The following is a 7,384-nucleotide window of genomic DNA, read 5'->3' on the forward strand; positions in this document are numbered from 1 at the left end:
TAGAACCGTCCGGTTTTCAAAAAAAACCCTAGTTCGTTTTTTTAGATCGGTTCACCGGTTTTTCCCGGTTCTTCTATTTAGCGGACGTCCGTCCGTACGTTCGTTTAAACGAACGGTTTTCGCTCGTTAGTTACAGATAATGAACGCTCGTTCGTTAGTCTGTTCGTCAGTTTTCTTTTTATCGGATTTATCTGCGATTATTCTCGATCGCGATTTTGATCCGATTTTAGTTTCACTTTATCTTTTCGCTCGTTTGTCGGAATCAGGCGATTCAAGTGCCTAGATCTTCGTCTCGAGACCCTCTTTCTGTTTAATCAACTTACACAAGATTTTGATACTGTAAAATTTGACTTTAGTTCAGATTAGTAAACGGATCTTGTTTCTTTCACCGTTTGAGTTTCGTTGCTCCGTTTGATTTGATTCTTTTTGCAAACCGGAGTTCTTAAGTTGAACTTTCTGGTCAACCTCTCTTATTTGAGTTTTGCCTGTGCATCTTTGCTTGATTGCTTATGTGTGCTATTGTTTGCTTGCGATAGAATTCCCGGAGTGCGAAGCATGCTACTACGAGTCCCTAGGTTTCGCGGATCGTCAGCAAGGCAAGTAACACATTGATCATACTCTTTCCATACCCAGTTTTTATGCATCAGTTCCAATCCTCAAACATTGCATGATTAGGATGTCATTAACATGTGGGTTGGGAAGTACTTGATGAGGTAGAACCTATTGCCCTGTTATATCAAACCCTTGGGAGTTACTTCTATGCGTTGCTTATATTGCTATGCTATGCTCGTAGACGTGGTTTGGGTGAGTGAAATCCATGACAGATGTGAGTTAATTAATGGTTCAACTTAAGGTGGCAACTTAAATTAACATCTGGGTGGATTGAGGCACCTGGAGTACCCAGTGTTGCCTGTATTTTTGGAAATCCCGGAGTACCCGTGTGATCTTCCTATGAACCGCCACCCAGGCTCAAAGGGAACTGAGATGATTCATGCTAGAAACTTCCGTGTACAACCACAAGCTATTATGGGCTCTAGCATAGTTGAGTAAGTTACGTGAAGCTCTTGAAGAGGAAGATCAGCAGGTAGTGGGATGTAGGTTTGGTATGGTTTGTCCAGAGTAGAGAGTTAATGTTTCTGAAAAACTGTGTCTCGGTCATCCATTTCTCAAACACCATGCAGTGCGAGAAATCCAACGGAGGCGATTGAGTCTTGTGGGAAAAAGTGCGCAAACCTCCGCAGAGTGTACAATCTATTCATGGTTAGCCGTGTCCCCGGTTATGGACAATCTTGAGTATCTAGTACTTGGAGTATCTTAAGTATCTCATCACTCTTAATTAATATTGTTGGGTTGTTAATCACTTTAATTGGGATTGAGTTGGAGGTACCTTCTCAATGTTGTTCAACCACCATGATAGTTAAATTAAAATCTATTCCTTTGTTGTAGGGAAAAATTGGCTTTTCGCAAAAACTATAACCATATAGCTTTCCACCAGCCAAATATGCATGTAGTGATAGCATTATTCTATTCTTGCTCTACTGTGTTATATTGCCAGCATATTCCATGTGCTGACCCGTTTTCGGGCTGCAACGTATTATGTTGCAGACTTTTCAGACGAGGAGTAAGGTTCGTTAGGTCGTTGCCGTGCAGCTCAGCTATGTCGTTGGAGTTGATGGACTCACTTTATCTTCCAAGCCTTCCGCTGTTATCGTATTAGATGGCCTTAAGCCATATTTATTGTAATAAGTTCTCTTTTGAGACATTCGATGTAATAAGTGTGTGATTGCTACTCTGTTATAAGTCCTTCGAGTACTGTGTGTGTCAGCATTACCGATCCAAGGATGACACTGAAGCATAGAGACTTGACCGTTTGAGGTCGGGTCGCTACACCCTTCGCAAGGGGGAGCAGGGATTTGTAGAGGTGCTAGAGCTCAAGTTTTGAAATAGAGATAAGTAATATTTTGAGTGGTATACTTTCATTGTCAACATAACAACCAAGAGATCTCGATATCTTCCATGCTACACACATTATAGGCAGTTCCCAAGCAGAATGGTAAAGTTTATACTCCCCCACCACCAACAAGCATCAATCCATGGCTTGCCCGAAACAACGGGTGCCTCCAACTAAAAACAGTCCTAGGGGAGTTTTTTTTGCAATTATTTTGATTTAAGCATGGGACTGCGCATCCCGGTACCAGCCATTTTCTCGTGAATGAGGAGCGGAGTCCACTCCTCGTGAGAATAACCCACCTAGCATGGAAGATATAGACAACCCTAGTTGATACATGAGCTATTCGAGCATACAAAACATAATTTCATTTGAAGGTTTAGTGTTTGGCACATACAAATTTACTTGGGACAGCAGGTGAATACCGCATATAGGAAGGTATAGTGGACTCATATGGAATAACTTTGGGGTTTATGGAAGTGGATGCACAAGCAGTATTCCCGCTTAGTACAAGTGAAGGCTATAAAGAGACTGGGAAGCGACCAACTAGAGAGCAACAACAGTCATGAACATGCATTAAAATTAATCAACACTGAGTGCAAGCATGAGTAAGATATAATTCACCATGAACATAAATATCATGGAGGCTATGTTGATTTTGTTTCAACTACATGCATGAACATGTGCCAAGTCAAGCCACTTGAATCATTCAAAGGAGGATACCACCCTATCATACCACATCACAACCATTTTAATAGCATGTTGTCAAGCAAGGTAAACCATTATAAACTCCTAGTAAATTAAGCATGGCATGAGCAACTATAATCTCTAATTGTCATTGCAAACATGTTTCATTCATAATAGGCTGAATCAGGAACAATGAACTAATCATATTTATAAAAACAAGATAGGTCGAGTTCATACCAGCTACTCTCATCTCAATCAGTCCATCATATATCGTCATTATTGCCTTTCACTCGCACGACCAAACGGTGTCGATAATAATAATAGTGCACATGCATTGGACTAAGCTGGAATCTGCAAGCATTTAATACAAGGGAGAAGAGAAGGTAATATGTGCTCTTGGTTAAATCAACAATAATGCATATGAGAGGCACTCAACATTTTCATCATGGTCTTCTCCTCTCGACCCCCAAAGAAAAGAAAAGAAATAAAACTATTTACACGGGAAAGCTCCCAACAAGCAAAAGAAGAACAAGAAATCTTTTTGGGTTTTCTTTTAATCACTACTACTGCAGGCATGGAAAGTAAACTAGCTAAAAGCTACAACTAATTTTTTGGTTTTTCTTAAGGTTTTCAAACACACAAGAAAAATACTTAGAAAAGAAAATAAACTAGCATGGATAGTACAATGAAAAAGTATGAGCACCGACAACTAGAATGAGTGTGTGAACATGAATGTAATATCAGTGAGAAATACGTACTCCGCCAAGCTTAGGCCTTTGGCCTAAGTTGGTCTATGGCCACGGCTGGCCTGGCCGATATCCAAAGTTGTAATTGGGGTCGTACTGAGATGCGGCGGCTACTGCCTGATGAGCTGCAGCTTGGAGGCGAGCTGCCTCCGTCCTCCTTTCGTACTTGTTCGCCTCCTCCCTGGTTATAACATATCTCCTTTTTGCCTGAAAGTCAAAGAAAGTAGGAGCAGGGAGAGCAATATGGAAAGTGAAACGTCTGTCAAAGATTAGTCGGTACTGGAGGGACTGTTCATTCCTCTCAACAAACTGATGGTGAATCATAGCATTATAATCCAGATAAGCAGGAGGCAACCTAATATCATTTTCATGATGGGTACATCAAGATAATTAGCTACACGAGTTGCATAAATTCCACCAAACAAATCTCCACTTAAACTGTTAAGATGCAACCTTCATGCAACAACAGCCCCCAAGTTATATTGTTTATCACCTAATACCACACTTTTGAGGACACAAAGATCTGGAACGCACATGTGACAAGCTTCATCTTTATCGTTAATGCATCTACCTACAAAGAGAGCAAAAAAATGTATGGAAGCGAAATGAATGCTCCCTATGGTAGCTTGTGTGATTTCTCTAGATTCCCCCACAGTGATACTAGCAAGAAAGTCTTTATATTCAGATTTGCGAGGTTCACTAACATTACCCCACTTCAGGAGTTTACAAGCAGCATTAAAATCTTCTAGGTCCATGGTATATGATTTATCATATAGATCAAATAAAACAGTGTGAGAATTGTGCGAGGATGTAAATTTAAACCTTCTAACAAAGGAATCAGTTAGGTAGTGGTATTGCGGGCACTTATCTGACACGAAGCCCTCAAGATCATCATTACGCACATACACGTCAAATTCTTCCTTGATACCTGCTTGGACCATAAACTCCTCTGACAGCCATTCACAGGGCCGCACTTGAGCTTCCGTCGGTGGTTCGTCGTCCGGCTCACGTATCGCGAGCCTTGGTCCTTGCTTCCTTGAGGAACCACCTTGGTATATTTTCGTAAACATATTTCTTCCTCTGAAAAATTTCTAAAATTTTAGTGACTCAAAATAAAAGTGAAACAAACTCAACAAGATTGATAGCAACTACTCCCACAAATGCCTATAGGCTATATCATGCAAAACTACTTTTGACCATATAAATTTGACATGCAAGCTCAAGAACAGGGTCACCTAAGGAGCAAAAATTTGCAATAAATAAAGCACTAGAACAAAAACTAATTGGACCATTGGAGGAGTCACATACCGAAGAACAATCTCCCCAAATAGTTATGTGAGTGGCGCTTTGAGCAAGGAGATCGAAAATGGCAGCAAGATGAGCTAGAACACGGGTTTGAGATATGGGAGGATTTTTTCTGGAGGAAGACGAAGTGAGTGGGTGCTGGAATAAGGGGAGGGGGCCCATGTGGGGCCCACAAGGCAGGGGGCGCGACCTAGGGGGTGGGCACCCTGGACCCTCGTGGCCAGGTGGTGGCTCCCCCTGGTGTATTCTCAGTGCCAGATATTCTTAAATATTCTACAAAAAATCATATTTCATTTTCAGGACATTTGGAGAACTTTTATTTTCGGGGTATTTTTTATTGCAAGGGTAATTCAGAAAACAAACAGAAAATACTATTTTTTATTTATTTAATCTAAATAATAGAAAGTAAAAGGAGGTTACAGAAAGTTGTGCTTTCTAACTTCATCCATCTCATGCTCATCAAAAGGAATCCACTAACAAGGTTTATCAAGTCTTGTTAACAAACTCTTTTCGAATAACATGAAACCGGAGAATTTTCGAATAACACTAGGTTACCTCAACGTGGATATGCACATCCCCAACGATAATAATATCATTTTTCTTCTTGACAGTAGGAAGAGGGAGTTCAAAACCTCTAAGAGTAATTGTTGGAATTTTTCCAATAGAATTGAAACTGTGGACTTGAGGTTGTTTCCTCGGAAAGTGTACCGTATGCTCATTACCATTAACATGAAAAGTGACATTGCCTTTGTTGCAATGAATAACAGCCCCTGTGTCGGTGTACAAAATTAGGGGCTCTCCTTTCTACCCCTTTACTTGTGCACGGGCAGTCAGAGCCTCGCGCCGCGGCCACACGTAGCAGGACAAAGGAGGGAAGCCGGAGAGAAGCCGAAGCCCAACATAAGACGATCAAGGCAACGCCAAGGCCAGAAACACAAGACAGCAAAGGGGCGGGGTGGAGTCCCCCGGCAAGGCCCTTGCCGGGGCAGGCCTCCGCAGCCCCGGCAAGAACCTTGCCGGGGCAACTTGCCCAAACACCAACAGAGCGAGCCACCCTTGAGCCCACGGGTTCCAACCCAACTAACTATGGTTGATCCAGGGCTCGGGAGGCACCTCTGTGATGGCATGCAGATCTTTGTTAAGATCACGCACACATGAGATCAGATGAGGACCAGAAGATGGCGACCCTCGGTGAAATTCTTGCCGAGGAAAGCCACAAGACCCCCGGCAAGATCCCTGCCGGGGACGACTGCGCGCCATGGCAAGACCCTTGCCGGGCCCCGGCAAGGCCCTTGCTGAGGACATCAGCGGGGCCACTACCAGGCCCGTGCCAGCCAAGTTTTCCACAGTCGTCCGCATGTTGCTGCCAGCCCAACCTGCTGGGCTGGCACCTGCGTGGCAACATGTTGCTTCTAGGACAGATCGGTAGGCGCCTGCGTGGCGGCATGCAGTTCTTCGTGAAGACCCTACCACTGCTCCACCTAGCTGCCTGCCTGCCTACATGGCACCACATGCATCGCTGGCCAGGGCGCATGTAGAAGCGAGGAGGAGCGGCGACGGACGAGACGGGCCTCGCTCCCGTCCCCGAAAAAGCCAGGGGACACCTCAGTGGCGCATTAAATGTGTCTTGTCCTGTAATACGGGCAATAAGCTCGTAGTACTGTAGGCCTTTCCACCTCCTGTGTGCCACTATGGCAGCCCCTTTCGACTATAAAAGGAGGCCCATGGCGTACTGGAGAGGGATTCGGCTCTTTTGAACTACACAACCACCATAGCTAGTTGGAGAGCTCAAGAACACTCAATACATCCACCAAAGCAGGACTAGGGTTTTACGCATCCTCGTGGCCCGAACCTAGGTAAACGATCCTCGTGCTGACTATTATCCCTGCTCTTCTCACTACCCTGCGCCCCGGCAACCGTAGTAGGGATTCCCGTGATCCCATAGGTGTCGTTTCCCAGCGACATCTTTGGCGCGCCAGGTAGGGGTGCTATTGTGAGAATCTGGTCTAGTAGTTAGCCTAGCAGTTCTTCATCGCCATGGCTCTGAAGAAGAAGATGATCGCGGCGGTCGGCTCGTCGGGAGCCGAACGGCCCGTGCCAGTGCGGGCGAGCAGCGGGCCGGTCGTGGATAGGACCCGGGCCGCAGTCCGCGAGCACCAGCATCGCTCTGGCAGTCAGAGCCTGGCGAGTGGCGTTGTTCGTGCGCCAGGCGACGGGCCGCACGCCACCGAATCCAAAGATGGAGCAGGGCCCCCCGCAGGCGGCACGGGGCCCTCCAAGAGTGTCGTTGTGCCGCCCGCGGGCGGTGCAGCAGCCTCCAAGACGCCCACGCGGGTGCCCACAACGCGCTCTTCCCAGGGTGCGCGCGACGAGAAGCGCCATGCTGGAGACCCCAGACACCACCGTGGGAAGAGCCCCGTGCATCGTCCACGGGACGAAGGAGTCCAGCATGCTCGCTGAAGTGCTGGCGAAAATGGCACGCAACCGCTGGGCCATGGTGGAGCTCCTTCTAACGTAGTTAGAGGTCGAAGTGCGCCACGGTCCACGCAGCTGTCACCGCCACCCACGCCAGCGGAAGCTTTGGCCCACGCGCAGCTGCTCCTCGACTTCCCTCCTACTGCGGAGAAGCTCGACGAGTGGAGAGCCACCATCCGGAGCCTCGTCCACGTCGCCAATAAAGATGATCCACGACCGGTGG

Source organism: Triticum urartu, chromosome 3A, assembly GCF_056163025.1.
Source record: "Triticum urartu cultivar PI428250 chromosome 3A, HENAU_Tu73, whole genome shotgun sequence".
Lineage (NCBI taxonomy): Eukaryota > Viridiplantae > Streptophyta > Magnoliopsida > Poales > Poaceae > Triticum > Triticum urartu.